The 18,426-nt window shown below is 37.3% G+C and overlaps 1 protein-coding gene and 1 pseudogene across 2 annotated transcripts in view; both read left to right on the forward strand.

The window, feature by feature from the left end:
• PIBF1 (progesterone immunomodulatory binding factor 1) overlaps positions 1–18,426 on the forward strand; it is a 211,905-nt gene that overhangs the window by 87,356 nt on the left and 106,123 nt on the right. The window lies entirely within an intron of this gene.
• Positions 2,791–4,709, forward strand: LOC132413888 (rab GDP dissociation inhibitor beta pseudogene; annotated as a pseudogene).

An 18,426-nucleotide genomic window follows, 5' to 3' on the forward strand; every position in this document is an offset into this window, starting at 1 on the left:
AAACTATATTCTTTTCACAATAAGTGACTCTGGATGTATAAAGATGAAAAAATGAAAACACAGGATCTAAATCTCTTCTGCAATAAATATTTATTAAAATTTGTTTTAATAATTCAGGATCTTGAGACTCCCTTTGTCATGACTATATATATACAACGAAATGCTCCAGAGCATTTATGCGTCGAATTTGCCACAGGGAAAGTGCTGATTGTCCCACTTACAGCCCACACCCAGACTGCTCGCTGTTGCCAGGGGTCATTTAAAACATGGTTTGAGGGTAGGGATAGTTTCTAGATAAAATTCCTAGATAAAGGGGGGTGCCAACAGTTACTATAATGAACTGTTTACTACACTTCCTGATCGATAAATAATTGATGAAATAGGAAATAAAGCTCAGAAAATTTAAACAAACTGGAATCATGTTGTTAATTCATAAGCACTTTTTCACTGAATTCAGCTTAAGGGTCACATTAAAGTTATGATCAAAGATACAGTTCAGTATGTGGCTTATTAATTAGCTTAGAGAGAATGTGTGGTAGTGAGATCAAGGTTTCAGGTCCATTCACCTTGCAGACCTTTTTTTTTCTTTTTTTTTTTTTTTTGCAAAGGTGAGTGGAGGGGGATGAGTGGGGTCTATGATCTTTTCTAAATCTAGCCAGCTGCGTCAGAAATGTGTAATTTTGGGTCACAAGCAGAGAGAGTAGATAGAATCAGTACAAATATCTAAGTATTACTAGAAAAAGAACTCAAGTACATGTCCTCCTGGTGACTATCAATAATGTTGTGTTTGTAAATGAAAGAAAACACTTTATTATATATCTGCACATTTTTTAAGATGCTTTCTTAGAAATCCAGAGTCATAGGTGGTCAGTCATTATGCATATGAATTGAATCACAGAGTGTGTGTGTGTGTGTGTGTGTGTGTGTGTGTGTGTGTGTGTGTGTGTGTGTGTGTGTGTGTTTGTACAGCTTTCTTTATAGGCTGCTGCTCTGTTGCTGAGGGGGAAATTTTCATAGATTTACATTTGGTAAATATATCCACGTCCAAAAAAAGATGTGTAAAATATTGGAATGCCAGCTGACTAAATCAACTCATAAAAACTTCAGTTAAAAGTAAGATATTTTCCACAATTATTTTAAAATATGATGTTTACTGGAAGGAAAGTCCAGAGAATTACCACAGTTGAAGTGTGAGTGTATTTCTCCCACTTGTAAATGAGCTCTTATTTCCTACAGTGTATATTCTGGTCCACAATGAGTCATTTTCAACATGTTTCAATTTAACTCCTAATACATTTTTAAACTTGGCAGGCATATTTAGATGAACGTTACTTCCAGTTTTAGAGACTGCTTCTAAATTATACTTCAGTACTGCAGTCATTATGAAAAGTTCTTTCAGTAAAACGGAAACAGGATTGATTGGAAGTGTATGTTTTGAGGAATAAAAAAATGGTTGCCATGAACAAAAATCAGATAGTTAAGCTTTTAAAAATTTTGTTACTACATAAACTCTCTTAATATTATATTAAAAAGTTGTAGTATAAGGTTCTTTTTATTGATAGAAGATACTTAGGAAAAAATAAGATTTATTCTAGATAATAAAGTTAATATTTATTGATCTCTTACTATGCCTAGCACTTTTGTGTGTTAACTTTTTTAATACCCATATAATAGGTAGTAGTTTAGTTTCTATAAACCATTCAGGCTTTTTTTCTATTATGGTGCATGGAGCCTAATACATTTCTGGACATATAACTGGTGCTACATGAATGTTTGTAAAAGCTAATACTTTATAGAGAATTTTACATATTGCCAACTCTTAATAAGTATTTAATAATTACCTTTTATAAATTTATGCAATCCTGTAAATCTTATGAATCTTGTGGCAGATTTCAGTTGACCAAGCTGTCCATTGTTAACGATTTTAATATCTTAATTTTTATCATAATGATGTTTACACTGTGCCTTACTCTTTTTAACACTTTATTTTGTATTTAATTTAATTTATTGTTTTTGGCTGCGTTGGGTCTTCGTTACTGCACGCGGGCTTTCTCTAGTTGTGGTGGGCAGGGGCTACTCTTCGTTGCAGTGCATGGACTTCTCATTGCGGTGGCTTCTTGTTGTGGAGCACGGCCTCTCGGCACATGGGCTTCAGTAGTTGCAGCACACGGGCTCAGTAGTTGCGGCACATGGGCTCAGTAGTTGTGGCACACAGGCTTAGTTGCTCCGCGGCATATGGGATCTTCCCAGACCAGGGATCAAACCCGTGTCCCCTGCATTGGCAGGCAGATTCTTAACCACTGCACCACCAGGGAAGTCCGTAACACTTTAAAGATTCCCAAAAGTTTAGAGTTGGGAAAAACTTAGAGGTTATTGAAAACAGTCCACCCATTTAGCAGATGAGGAAACAAAATCCAAAGAGGTTATCTGACTTGTCCTGAGTTACACTTACTGGGAGCAGGGCTAGAAGTAGATACACGTTCTCTTTGTTCCCATCCAAGTTGTTCGTTCTGCCACACAATTGTGTCCTTCCATCAGTAAACAGTAAACAGCATATGAAGCACAACATGTGTGATGTTAAACAACATCAATAGGTACATCTTTTGCTCTCCAGTATGCATATTAAAAACAACAGGCTCTTCTCTTCCTGTCTGAGGTGGCAGCTGGCTCCCTCTCCGCCAGCTCCGTTTTCCCTCTGCTCCTGCTTCACTTTTCTCTCGGGCTGGCCCGGCCTGAGCGCTCCGCCCGCCTCCTCAGGGTGGCCGCCTAGCCCCCGACCCCTGGAGTGCTATGCCTTCTCCTTTCTCTGGGCTTCAGTCTGCACCCAGCCCCTCCGTGAATGAGGAGTACATGATCATGCTGGGCACCGGCCTGATGGAATGTATCCTGTCAGGTATAATGTCAGTGAATGGAAAGAAAGTTCTTCACATGGATACAAACCCATATTAGGGAGGAGAGAGTGCATCATCTGTAACACCACTGGAAGATTTATACAAAAGATTTAAAATACCTGGAGCACCACCGGCATCAATGGGGAGAGGAAGAGACTGGAATGTTGACTTCATTCCCAAGTTCCTTATGGCAAATGGTCAGCTGGTTAAGATGCTGCTTTTTACACAGGTCATTCGCTATCTGGATTTCCAAGTGACTGAAGGGAGCTTTGTTTGTAAAGGAGGAAAGATCTACAAGGCTCCTTCCACTGAAGCAGAAGCTCTGGCATCTAGCCTAATGGGGCATTTGAAAAACGTCGATTCAGAAAATTCCTGGTGTATGTTGCCAACTTTGATGGGAATGATCCTAGAACTTTTGAGGGCGTTGATCCTAGGAAGATGGCAATGAGAGAGGTGTATAAGAAATCTGACTTGGGCCAAGATGTTATAGGTTTTACTGGTCATGCGCTGGCACTTTACAGAACTGATGACTGTTTATATCAACCATGTGGTGAAACCATTAACAGGATTAAACTTTACAGTGAGTCTTTGGCAAGATATGGCAAAAGCCCATACCTTCATCCACTCTACAGCCTTGGATAACTGCCACAGGATTTTCACAGCTAAGTGCTATTTACGGAGGTACATAACGTGCTGAATAAATCAATTGAAGAAATCATTATGCAAAATGGAAAAGTGATTGGTGTAAAATCTGAAGGAGAGATTGCTCGTTGTAAGAAGCTCACCTGTGATCCCAGCTACTCCATCATCTTTGATCGAATAGAGAAAGCAGGCCAGAGACTTCCCTTGTGGTCCAGTGGTCAAGAATTCACCTTCCAATACAGGGGATGCGAGTTCGATCCCTGGTCGGGGAACTAGGATCCCACATGACGTGGGGCAACTAAGCCCGCGTGCCGGAACTACTGAGCCTGAGCCTACACTCTCTGGAGCCCGAACGCCACAACTAGAGAACCCGAGCACCACAATTACTGAGCCCATGTGCCACAACTAGAGAGAAGCCCATGCACTGCAGCAAAGGATCCTGCATGCCACAAAGAATATCCTGCGTGCCACAGCTAAGACCCAACACAGCCAAATAAATAACTATTAAAAAAAAAGAAAAGAAAATTGGGCCAGGTGATCAGAGTCATCTGGATCCTCAGCCACCCCATCAAGAACACCAACAACGCCAGCTCCTGCCAGATCATTATTCCACAGAACGAAGTCAACCAGAAGTCAGATATCTATGTCTGCATGACCTCCTCCACACACAATGTGGCAGCACAGGGCAAGTACATTGCCATCGCTAGCACAACAGTGGAGACCAAGGAACCCGAGAAAGAAATCAGACCAGCTCTGGAGCTCTTGGAACCAACTGAGCAGAAATTCGTTAGCATCAGTGACTTCCTTGTACCAAAAGATTTGGGAACAGAGAGCCAGATCTTTATAACCCGTACATATGATGCAACAACTCACTTTGAGATGACCTGTGATGACATTAAGGGCATCTATAAGAGGATGATGGGATCTGAGTTTGACTTTGAGGAAATGAAGCAGAAGAAAAATGACATGTGTGGGGAAGACTGACAGTAGTACATGTTGCCAACTAATTAGGACATACTTAAAATTTGGCAAATGATGCATATTGTATGAAATCAATATTGTAAGGCCTGCTTTTGTAATCAAAACTGAGAGATTGCAGAGCACCATACCAGTAAATATTCCTCCCCTTTCTAATATCATGTATTAACTTGTTTTCATGGAGTGACTCTTCAGAATTGGCAGGTTCCCACATTTTGTTCAATTTAACCGATACCAGCTTATTTTTTCTAGTGAAGAATCAGTTTTAAAACGTCATACTGATACAGAGAACTTGATATAGTATTTGTATCTTTTAATCAGTGTAACCTTTACAGTTATGAGCTTATGCTGCTCGAGAGCTGGGTCAGTACAGTTTGCGTGCCATCTGTCCTCTGGGCATTAAGGAGATTCAGAATCGAATGTTCCATAATCAGGGATAGCATCCCTCATTCCTCCCCACCCCTTTTCATTTACATCACGTGTTATAACAGTGCCTAGGCAGCACAGCCACAAGCTTGGTTTATGTGGGCCTCCAATTCTAACCAAACTCCAGACTTTGAGAGTCATTTTGGAGGAAGCCTCTGTGCAGTGTTTTAACCTAATAAAATTGATGAGAGCAGAGGGAAGAGAAACCTATCATAAAGCAGGTAAATGTAGAGCTTCTTTTGTGTCCCAGGTGTGACTTCTTCAATGGACCAAACTGCAACGCAGTATTTATTTGACAGAGCCTCTGCTTCAACGATGTCTGTCTCACAGTGGCTCCGAATGATTTCTGTACTGCAAAATGAAGCCAAACTCTGGAAACCAAAACAAAACAACAACAACAAAATTCACAGTGATACTGTATTAATTTCCTGTGGTTGCCATAATAAATTACCACAAACTTGGTGACTTAAAACAACAGAAATTTATTCTCTCATAGTCTGGACGCCAGAAGTCTGAAACCAAGGTGTCTGTAGGGCCATGCTCCCTCCACAAGCTCTAGGGGCAATCTGTTCTTTGCTTCTTCCATCTTCTGGGGCTCCAGGCATTCCTTGCTTTCCTTGGCTTATGGCCACATCACCTCCAGTCTCTGCCCTCGTCTTCACATCACCTTCTCCCGTGTATGTGTTTTATAAGGATATATGTGATTGCATTCAGGACCCACCCAAATAACCCAGGACAGGCTCTTCTTCTCAAGATATTTAATTTAATCACATCTGCAAAAAACCTTTTTCCGTGTAAGGTAATACTTACAGGTCCTAGGGATTAGAACATGGACATATATTTTGGGGAGGGACCACCATTCAACCCACTCCATATGCCTTTTAAGTCATTTGAATTAGTATTTATTCAGATCCTCCAATCGGAATATGATTTTATTTTTAAGTTATCCAACCAGAACTTTTTAAGGTATCAGCGAATTTTAGGAGTTATTAAAATTCTATAAAGTTAGATTATCTTTTCAACCTACTAACTTGACATTTAGCAAATTACTTGCTGTTAAGCAAATGGCACCTTAAAGATTCTAGACTCTGTACCATATGATGTTGTGGCATATTTATTATGAATTAAAAGACATCCTACATGACTTTTAGTAACATTTTTTAAGAACATCATGGCAATGACATTAAGGGTTAAAGAAATAGAGTTGGACGTTTTCAACAGAAACAGTGTAAAAATCTAGCTTTAAGCTAAGCTATATTAACTTCGTTTAGACCGTATAATTGCTTTCTTCTATATAGCGATTGAATTTTGCTTTACTCTATTTAAGATTCAGTAAGTAAGATCTTGAATGCTTTAATAATATAATGACTTTCACGTTTTATTTTTGTTCTACTTATTTTTTTCAGTCAGCAAACTTTTAGCCCTTCCTGGTTTTAACAAATGTATGTGTAACCTGTTTATTTCTATGGCATATGCCAGATATGTGATCATTTAGTTTCTCCTTCTGTAGAAATCATTGTAACTAGATATGAAGAAATTCCAGAAATCATTGTTACCAGATGTGAGAATATTCTCAATTCCTTTTATGCATTAAAGTGTCTTACTTGTAAATGAAAGAAGAAAACGTAACTGATATTTTACATAATTCTGTGCATCACAAAACTAAATGATATTTATTATACAGTTTTAAGTTCTCAGTAAATGTTAACTATTATTATTTGTTCTCAACATCCAGTTAGTTGACTTTTAAAGTTCAGTTGTGTCTGTTCTCTATTCAGTACGATAAAGATAAAGGGTTAGGAGCAGTCTCTGACACAATCTAGTAAAACTATTTCATGCAGATGGATAACTGGACTTGTTACAAGGCTCTCTGAAGAAGGGGATCCCTTTCCTCAACTTAGTTTATTTTAATTATTAGTAATTTACTGTTGGGATTTCCCTTGCATTGTTGTGAGTTTTAAAATACATATCCATGTATTTTTTAAATGGATTTTTTTTAGCTTAAAGGCAATGTGTTTTTATTTTACAAATGAAAAGTCTAATCTGTATATTTGTTAAAAGTAGGAAATGAGTTAATGGGTCTTCAAACAGTGAAACTTAACTGACATCCACATACTATGATTAGAATTCAGATGTTTCCTCCTAATTCACTGGGACCCCAAATATGAACTTCTATTAGCTAGAATATTCATAGATACTCCAAATGTGATGATGCCTACCATTTCTAAAATTCCTTTTGTCCAAAATCACAGATGGAAAATGCCCAAAAGAATGCATCTCCCAGCCTCCAGGCAAGGGTGCACCCAGATCATTCTAGTCAGATAGACTGTCCATATGTAAACCTGTAAAGGAACTCATATACCTGTAAATGACAATGAAATGTTAGCTTTGAAATTGTTTTTTAAAGTAGTTTACAGGAAAATCAAGGTATGGTTAATAGCCTGTCATTTATGAGAATGGAATGTTCTGTATGTTGCTACCACAGGACATGTCTGTTCTTACTCACTTCTCAACTTTTGCCATTGGTTGAACTGTGCATTGATCCAGAAATAAGTCAACATGTTTAAATGGGAAATGTGTTATTAAATTCAATCATTTGTATATAGTAAACATTTTTTTTTGGACCCCAAATAGCACTTGTAAAATATAAATCAGGTTGTTTAACTAAAGTGCTGGTCTCTAATTTTTGAAAATTAAAACTATGAACTGAATGCTTCTAAAGGAAAACAATTTTTTAGCCAGTTTTCCATGTTGCTAGCTACTCTACATTTATATGTGTTATCCATTATAGTAAATAATGCCTCTTTTCATTATAGAAACCACCCCTTGCCCACCACTATCAATAGCTCCCTTAGATATTAAGCATTACACTTATAAGAAATTGTAAGCTCTAACAACCTTTCTGCAGGCTTATGTACCAGTTCTCATCCCACAAATTTTAAGCACTACATTTACAAATTAAGGTATACTAAGACATAGCTAAAGTTTATGACTTCTTAAACCATACATATGTCTTTGATGATAGAGAGCACTAGAGAAATGTTGAACTAATGGCTCAAACTTTTTATAAGCTTTCAATAAAAAGAACAGCAATAGTAATTCTTGGGGTTTGTTTGAATAGAACTATGAAAAAGGTATCTAACTTTTTGCTTTTTATGAATTTTATTTATAAAAATTATGATAGGGCTTACCTGGTGGTGCAGTGGTTGAGAGTCCGCCTGCCGAAGCAGGGGACACGGGTTCGTGCCCCGGTCCGGGAGGATCCCACATGCCACGGAGCGGCTGGGCCCGTGAGCCATGGCCACTGAGCCTGCGCGTCCAGAGCCTGTGCTCCGCAACGGGAGAGGCCACAACAGTGAGAGGCCCGCGTACTGCAAAAAAAAAAAAAATGATATAATTTTATAAACACTTCTAAGAATTTTTAGTTGCCAATACTATCTGATAGGTGTTACAAATTTATACCTACATAATTGTACCTAAAGTAAAATTCCATACAGCTAAACTCATTTTCCTTGACCATTTTAAAATAGAACCTAATGGAAATTAATTGCCGTGACTGCCTCTTCCCTGTGAGAATTTGAGTATCCATTGCACAATTCTATGAAATGTTCTCTGCCTCCCTCGTTTCTTTAATATGCGGATGAACTTAAGGCTTCCTTCCTGTCAATTCCAAATGTTTAACACTGCTTGCCTTATTTCCTTTTATTTTAAATGGGAGCCAACATCATGAACTCCGTACTTTACAATGAACCTCAGAAAGCAGAAGAGAAACATATCTCTCCCCATAGTTTCAGAGGAGAATGTGGAGAAAAATACGTTATGCTGTGCTCAGATTTCTCTTTGGTGGAGTGTGAACTATGATAACAGTAATAGGAAGGTAAAATCTCTCTCTGAATTTTTCTTATGCTGGACTAGAAAGTATTCAACTCAATATTCATTGAACCTTTGTGCATAACACTGTAGAAGAAAAAAAACTTAAAATATGATTTTTGTTTCCAAAGAGCAGAAAGAATAAATGTATATATATATTTATATTTTAAAGCAAAATGTTCTCTATCTTAAGGAGTCAATACTGGTCTATGAATGTCCCTATCTATTTTAAAGGAGTATCGGGAATGACCTTTTAGAGGAGGTGGTCTATGAAATAAGCATCTGAAGTATGAATTGTGATAATGCAGATCTGAGAGAAGGGCAGTCCCAAAACTTTATAAACCTTCCTAAATGTAGGAGAAAAAAAAAGTAAAGGATTGTCAGGAAACAACAGATAATTCAGTCAACTGATTTGGAGTGTACAGTTAGGTAGAGAATATAAATAATTTCATATTCTGGTAGGCCTGAAATGTCAGAATGAAGAGCTTATATTTCTTCAGTGAGCAATGAGGGGTGTTGTGATAAAAATCATTTTAGAGAATTAACTTGGCAGTAATATATCTATATAGACATATTTTATATATATATATTATATATACTTCTATATATATATATTCAGAGTAATTCAAGATACCATGAATAGGAGCACCTGAAGCTCAGGTGACATGTAACCATGGCCTCAATTGGTGTGATGGCATAGGGAATAGATGGGAAAATTGGTTTTAGAAATACAGCTGGGGGATGGTGACTTATGGAGATTTTTCTACCCTGCTCTCTACTCACCACGCTCCCTTTCCTAGAGAAAAGAAATTTCTACTATGTTTGGATCCTATTCCAAGACATTGTTCGGGCCATGTTTCTAGTTGGGTAGTCTCTAGCAAAAAGGTCAAAATCATGAGGACAGCTTGCTCTTCCGCTTCCTCTTTTCCTGTGACTAGAAAAACAGGGTTGGAGATCACTTGCAATTTTCAGCCTTTGGGAGTATATATGCGCTGATGTATATAGTCTTCAGAAGCTAGCCCGTGTTAAGATGGGACTGGGGCTTAATGGCCTCTCTTAAACCTATCTCATTCTCCATCCACATCTACCAGAGACCTCTGAGTTGGGGTTTTCACTATGAGCCCAGCAAATAACATAGTCATAATTTTATTTCCCATTTGCTCCTGGCCTCTTTGCACCTGTCTTTTTCAAGAACATCATGCTGAGGGTGCATTAATGCATTTAATGGAGCATTAAATATTTCTTGGATTTCTCCAAATATTCTCTAATAATACCCAATCCCACTATCTTCACAAGCAAGTGGATCCTACAGTCTGCACACATTAGAGGCAATATAATTTATGTTTCAGATTACTGTTTCTGGACGTAGATTGCCTAGCTTATGATACTGGCTCTATTGTTACTGGGTGCATGCTTTAGGAAAGATATTTAACCTCTGTGTCTCAGTTTCCTCATCTATAAAATGAAGACAGTAATAGTAACTTAACTCATAGAATTGTTGTGAAGACTAAATTAGTGTTTGGCATAGAGTTTTTCACATAATCAACATTAAACAGTAGCTATCATGGTTATTAAGGACTCAGTAACTGACTAGATTTGAAAGTATGTTTGGGGCAGTTATCAGTGATTCCTACAAAAGTTTGGATAGTGGAGTTGACAATGATTTCATTCAGAAATAAGACTTTCTGAAAGCAGAGGTGATTCATGGATGAATGAAGGTTATGATATTGATTTAGGACTTGTACCTGAAGTTCTAACACACCATTGACATAATAAAAATACGGTAAATAAATGGGACTAAGGAACTCAAGCCTGGGAGAAAGATCAGGCCTATAAGATAAAAATTTTGGACACGTCAACATTGCTGAAACTTGTACTAAGAACTGTGAAGTTTGGGAAGAGATTTAATAAGTGCTAAATACTTTCTGTGGGTTAGATACTGTGCCAAATGCTTTGAGAGTTTTTTTCCTTCCTTGATTAATTTTTTTCTCAATTTCTGTTATTTCTCACAAATGCTAATCTTTTTAAGTGAGGAAATTAAGGCTGAAGGAGGTTGTTTTCTTAAAATGTCATAGCTGAAATCTACAAGCAAGCAATTAAACTAATGTAACTTTAGCAAGATTACAGAATACAGGGTCATCATGAAAAAGGTCAATTGTATTTCTGTATACTAGCAATAAGCAGTTGAAATTTTTGAAAATTAAAAGTTTTTTAATACTATCTGTAATAGCATCAAAAATACTAAGTATTTAAGGATTAAATTAACAAAATATGAAGCAAGTACACGACACTGAAAACTAGTAAATATTGCTGAGAAAAAGTAAGGTAGACCTAAATAAGTAGAGAGACACATCACGTTCATAGATTGGAACACTGAATATTGCTAAAGTGTCAGTTGTCCCCAAAGTGATGAATAGATTCAGTGCAATCATGATGAAAAACTCAGCAGGTATTTTGTAGAAAATGAGAAAGTAACCTAAAATTTATATGGAAATGTACAGGACCCAGAATATCCAAAATTTTTTTTTTTTTTTTTTTTTTTTTTTGTGGTACGCGGGCCTCTCACTGTTGTGGCCTCTCCCGTTGCGGAGGACAGGCTCCAGACGCGCAGGCTCAGCAGCCATGGCTCACGGGCCCAGCCGCTCCGCGGCATGTGGGATCTTCCCGGACCGGGGCACGAACCCGTGTCCCCTGCATCGGCAGGCAGACTCTCAACCACTGTGCCACCAGGGAAGCCCTATCCAAAATAATTTTTAAGAGATGAAGTACCAGGATAATTCAATAAGGAATTACATAGCCTTTTCAACAACATGCTAGAATGTTTTGATATCCATATGCAAAAATACTACACCTCAACCCTTACCTCAAACAAAATATAAAAATTAATTTATAATCATTCATAGATCTAAATATAAGGACAAAAACTAGAAAAAAAAACATAAGAGAAAAATCTTATTAACCTTGGGTTTATCAAAGAGTACATAAATAGGACACAGAGTGAAGCATGAAGAAAACACTTGTTAAATTGGACTTCATCAAAAAAGAAATTTTTGCGCTTCTGATAAAGGAAAAGGCAAGACACAGACTTGGGGAAAATATTTGCCAAAAATGTATCTAATAAAGGACTTGTATCCAGAATGCTTACAACTTAAGATAAGCATTCCAATTTAAAAAAAAAAAGGCGGGGTGGGGGGGGCGGTGTCCAAGGTTTGAATAGACATTTCATGAAAGAAGAAATGCAAATAACCAATAAGCAAAAGAAGAGATGCTCAACATCATCTGTCATCAGGAAAATGAAAACGAAAACCACAATTAAATACCACGACAACCAGAATTCTACAATCTAGAATGGCTAGGTTTTAAAACACTATTGTTACCAGATGTTGACAAGATTGTGGATTAGCTGGAGTATCCATACATTGCTGGTACAAATGCAGAACGGTACAGTCACTTTGGAAAACAGTTTGGCAGTTTTTTATAAAGTTAAACATTAACTTACTATGTGATTCAGCAGTCCTGCTTCTGGTTATTTACCCAAGAGAAATAAAAACATGTGTCCACACAGGACCTGTCTGTAAATGTTTATAGCAGCCTTATCATAATGGTCCAAAACTGAAAACAACCCAAATACTCATCAGATAGTGAATGAATGAACAAATTTTGGTATATTCATACTATGTAAAACTACTCAGCAAGAAAAAGAAACCAACTACTCAACATACAATAACATGGGTGAATCTTTTAAAACGCATTATGTTGAATGAAAGAAGGCAGTTACAAAAGGCTACATACTGTTTGATTTCATTTTTGTGACTCTCTAGAAAAGACAAAACTAATGACAGATGGTCAGTCACCAAGAGCCAGAGGTAGCTAGGTTAAAAATATTGACTTCAAAGTAGCACAGAGAATTTGGGGGTTTGATGGAAATGTTCTGTATCATGGTCGTGGCCATGGTTATATGACTATAAACATTTGTTGAAACTCATAGACTTATATGCTCAAAACTGGTGAACTTTATGTATGTAAATTACATCCCAATAAAGCTGGGTTTCTTTGAGTGATTAAAAAAGGTATAGCCAATGGGTGGTTGTGCCAGTATTCAAATTTATTTCTCTACTTTATGGCCGGGGTGGGAGCGTCAGACAAAAAATAATTGAAAGTTGGGAAGCAGAAGAAACCTTTGCTGGATAGATAACTGATCTTAGTAAAGAGGAAGTCGTCAAAGGAGAGTGAAGAGGGCTCTGAATGTCTTAATAAAAGACAGCAATTTTTGGAACACCCAGTGCAGAGAATATAATAGTCTAATAGATATGAATAAGTTTATTCCAAGCAGCAGTAAGAGCCAGGTCATGGACTTGGTTAGCATGTTGTCAGTAATGTTCCAGAGCTTCTAATCAGAGGTTGACAATTCAAATCAGAGCCAAACCAAATCTAGCCTGCCATCTGTTTTAGCACAGCCTGCAAGCTAAAAATGGTTTTTATATTCTTTAATTATTAGAAAAAAATCAGAATATGTCATGACATTTGAAAATTATGAAATTCAAATGTTAGTGTCCATAAATAAAGTGTTATTGGAACACAGTACACACATTCGCTTATGGATCATCTATGCCTCCTTTCATGCTACAACTGCACAAAGCCTAAAATTTTTGCTTCTGGACCTTTACAGAAGAAGTTTGCTGATTCCTCATCTAAAGCATTTATGCCAGCTTTTCAGGAGCTTCCACAAGTAGCAGTGGTCATTATCCACCACCTTCTCTGTGGCCATTCCCAGGTCTGAGTAGGCAGGTCACCGTTTGTGGACTGCTTCCTGGATATCAGCATGCTTTTCCCAGTGCATCTCTTTAGCTGGGCAAATGAAAAATTATTTGACTTTGAAGACATAGCTCTGTGTCTTGGTAAGGATAACATCCTACTACTGAAAAAAAAATCAAGTTCTATGCTTCCAAAATTTCTATATTTCAAGTAATTAGAACATCTTATGGTTCATATGAAACATGATGAGACATGTAGGCCAGATTGAAAAATGGAACTGCTTGGCCAGGAAAGCATGTAAGGTCACCTATCGTTTTACCCATGACAGCCCTTTTTTTTAAAATTTTTATAAAAAGTGTCTGGCAATCTTGAGTATTTAATTTCATTCAATAAATACTTAGTGTTTACTGTACCAGCAGTTTTAAGCATTTTACTAATATTAGTTCATTTAATCCTCATAACATGATATTACTATAATTATTCACATTTTATAGCTGTGGAAACTGAGACATAGGTAGAAAGGGGAAGCTGTGGACCCACACAGTCTGGCTTTAGAATCCTTGCTTGATTTAGTTATATGTAAATATTTAAAATCACATTATGTAAAAGAATGCTTCAGTCTCATTACATGAATCTTCAATATCACTTGAGGCACTTTTTTAATTAAAACAATTAAAATAGTTTTCCAAAACAAGTCATCTTCACTGCTTTTTTTTTTTTTATACAGCAGGTTCTTATTAGTCATCAATTTTATACACATCAGTGTATACATGTCAATCCCAATCTCCCAATTCATCCCACCACCACCCCCACCACCTCGCTGCTTTCCCCCCTTGGTGTCCATACGTTTGTTCCCTACATCTGTGTCTCTATCTCTGCCCTGCAGACTGGCTCATCTGTACCATTTTTCTAAGTTCCACATATATGCGTTAATATACGATATTTGTTTTTCTCTTTCTGACTTACTTCACTCTGTATGACAGAATCTAGATCCATTCAGGTCTCTACAAATGACCCAATTTCATTCCTTTTTATGACAAATATTCCATTGTATATATGTACCACATCTTCTTTATCCATTTGTCTGTCGATGGGCATTTAGGTTGCTTCTGTGACCTGGCTATTGTAAATACTGCTGCAATGAACATTGAGGTGCATGTGTCTTTCTGACTTATGGTTTTCTCTGGGTATATGCCTGGTACTGGGATTGCTGGGTCATATGGTAATTCTATTTTTAGTTTTTTAAGAAACCTCCGTACTGTTCTCCATAGTGGCTGTATCAGTTTACATTCCCACCAACAGTGCAAGAGGATTCCCTTTTCTCCATACCGCCTCCAGCATTTGTTGTTTGTAGATTTTCTGATGATGCCCATTCTCACTGGTGTGAGGTGATACCTCATTGTAGTTTTGATTTGCATTTCTCTAATAATTAGAGATGTTGAGCAGCTTTTCATGTGCTTCTTGGCCATCTGTATGTCTTCTTTGGAGAAATGTGTATTTAGGTCTTCTGCCCATTTTTGGATTGGGTTGTTTGTTTTTTTAATATGGAGCTGCATGAGCTGTTTATATATTTTTGAGATTAATCCTTTGTCCGTTGATTCGTTTGCAAATATTTTCTCCCATTCTGAGGGCTGTCTTTTCGTCTTGTTTGTAGTTTCCTTTGCTTTGCAGTCTTTTAAGTTTCATTAGGTCCCATTTGTTTATTTTTGTTTTTATTTCCATTACTCTAGGAGGTGGATCAAAAAAAATCTTGCTGTGATTTATGTCAGAGTGTTCTTCCTATGTTTTCCTCTAAGAATTTTATAGTGTCCACCCTTACATTTAGGTCTCTAATCCATTTTGAGTTTATTTTTGTGTAAGGTGTTCGGGAGTGTTCTAATTTCATTCTTCTACATGTACCTGTTCAGTTTTCCCAGCACCACTTACTGAAGCTGCTGTCTTTTCTGCATTGTATATCCTTGCCTCCTTTGTCATAGATTAGTTGACCATAGGTTTGTGGGTTTATCTCTGGGCTTTCTATCCTGTTCCATTGATCTATGTTTCTGTTTTTGTGCCAGTACTGTATTGTCTTGATTACTGTAGCTTTGTAGTGTAGTCTGAAGTCAGGGAGTCTGATTCCTCCAGCTCGGTTTTTTTGCCTCAAGACTGCTTTGGCTATTTGGGGTCTTTTGTGTCTCCATACAAATTTTAATATTTTTTGTTCTAGTTCTGTAAAAAATGCCACTGGTAATTTGATAGGAATTGCATTCAATCTGTAGATTACTTTGAGTAGTATACACATTTTCACAATGTTGATTCTTCCAATCCAAGAACATGGTATATCTCTCCATCTGTTTGTGTCATCTTTGATTTCTTTCATCAGTGTCTTATAGTTTTCTGAGTACAGGTCTTTTACCTGCTTAGGTAGGTTTATTCCTAGGTATTTTTATTCTTCTCATTGCAGTGGTGAATGGGATTGTTTCCTTAATTTCTCTTTCTGATCTTTCATTGTTAGTGTATAGGAATGCAAGAGATTTCTGTGCATTAATTTTTTTTTAATTTATTTTTGCCTGCATGGAGTCTTTGTTGCTGTGTGCAGGCTTTCTCTAGTTGCGGTGAGCGGGGGCTACTCTTCATTGCAGTGCAGGGTCTTCTCATTGCAGTGGCTTCTCTTGTTGCAGAGCATGGGCTCTAGGTGCACGGGCTTCAGTAGTTGTGGCATGCAAGCTCAGTAGTTGTGGCTCAGGGGCTCTAGAACACAGGCTCAGTAGTTGTGGCACACGGGCTTAGATACTCTGCGGCATATGGCATCTTCTTGGACCAGGGCTTGAACCCATGTCCCCTGCATTGGCAGGTGGATTCTTAACCATTGTGCCACCAGGGAAGCCCCGTGCATTAATTTTGTATCCTGCAGCTTTACCAAATTCATTGATTAGCTCTAGTAGTTTTCTGGTGGCACCTTTAGGATTCTCTATGTATGTCATCTGCAAACAGTGACAGTTTTACTTCTTCTTTTCCAATTTGTATTCCTTTTATTTCTTTTTCTTCTCTGATTGCCATGGCTAGGACCTCCAAAACTATGTTGAATAATAGTGGTGACAGTGGACATCCTTGTCTTGTTTCTGATCTTAGAGGAAATGGTTTCAGTTCTTCACCATTGAGAATGATGTTTGCTATGGGTTTGTCATATATGGCCTTTATTATGTTGGGGTAGGTTCCCTCTGTGCCCACTTTCTGGAGGGTTTTTATCATAAATGGCATTGAATTTTGTCAAAAGCTTTTTCTGCATCTATTGAGATGATCATATGGTTTTTCTTCTTCAATTTGTTGATATGGTGTATCACATTGATTGATTTGCATATATTGAAGAATCCTTGCATCCCTGGGATAAATCCCTCTTGATCATGGTGTATGATCCTTTTAATGTGTTGTTGGATTCTGTTTGCTAGTATTTTGTTGAGGGTTTTTGCATCTATATTCATCAGTGATATTGGTCTGTAATTTTCTTTTTTTGTAGTATCTTTGTCTGGTTTTGGTAGCAGGGTGATGGTGGCCTCATAGAATGAGTTTGGGAGTGTTCCTTCCTCTGCAATTTTTTGGAAGAGTTTGAGAAGGATGGGTGTTAGCTCCTCTCTAAATGTTTGATAGAATTCATCAGTGAAGCCATCTGGTCCTGGACTTTTGTTTGTTGGAAGATTTTTAATCACAGCGTCAATTTCGTTACTTGTGATTGGTCTGTCCATTTCTTGCAGGTAGTCCATTTTATTAGCATAGAGTTGCTTGTAGTAGTCTCTTATGATGCTTTGTATTTCTGCAATGTCTGTTGTAGCTCCTTTTTCATTTCTAATTTTATTGATTTGAGTACTCTCCCTCTTTTTCTTGATGAGACTGGCTAAAGGTTTATCTACTTTGTTTATCTTCTCAAAGAACCAGCTTTTAGTTTTATTGACCTTTGCTATTGTTTTCTTTGTTTCTATTTCACTTATTTCTGCTCTGATCTTTATTATTTCTTTCCTTCTGTTAACTTTGGGGTTTTTTTGTTTTTTTTTTCCTAATGTTAGATTGTTTATTTGAGATTTTTCTTGTTTCTTGAGGTAGACTTGTATTGCTATAAACTTCCCTCTTAGAACTGCCTTTGCTGCATCCCATAGGCTTTGGATCATCCTGTTTTCATTGTCGTTTTTCTCTAGGTACTTTTTTGATTTCTTCAGTGATCTTTTGCTTATATAGTAACACATTGTTTAGCCTACACGTGTTTGTGTTTTTTATGGTTTTTTCCCTGTAATTGATTTCTAATCTCATAGTGTTGTGGTAGGAAAAGATGCTTCATACGATTTCAGTTTTCCTAAATTTACTGAGGCTTGATTTTGTGATTCAAGATGTGGTCTATCCTGAAGAATGTTCTGTGTACACTTGAGACAAAAGTGTAATCTGCTGTTTTTGGATGGAATGTCCTATAAAAATCAATTAAATCTATTTGGCCTATTGTGTCATTTAAAGCTTGTGTTTCCTTATTAATTTTCTGTCTGGATGATCTGTCCATTGGTGCAAGTGAGGTGTTAAAGTTCCCCACTATTATTGTGTTACTGTCGATTTCCTCTTTTATAGCTGTTAGCAGTTGCCTTATGTATTGAGGTGCTCCTATGTTGGGTGCATATATATTTATAATTGTTATATCTTCTCCTTGGATTGATCCCTTGATCATTATGTAGTGTCCTTCCTTGTCTCTTGTAACATTCTTTATTTTCAAGTCTATTTTATCTGATATGAGTATTGCTACTCCAGCTTTCTTTTGATTTCCATTTGCATGGAATATCTTTTTCCATCCCCTCACTTTCAGTCTGTATATGTCCCTAGGTCTCAAGTGGGTCTCCTGTAGACAGCA

Source organism: Delphinus delphis, chromosome 18 (genome assembly GCF_949987515.2).
Source record: "Delphinus delphis chromosome 18, mDelDel1.2, whole genome shotgun sequence".
Taxonomy (NCBI): Eukaryota; Metazoa; Chordata; class Mammalia; order Artiodactyla; family Delphinidae; genus Delphinus; species Delphinus delphis.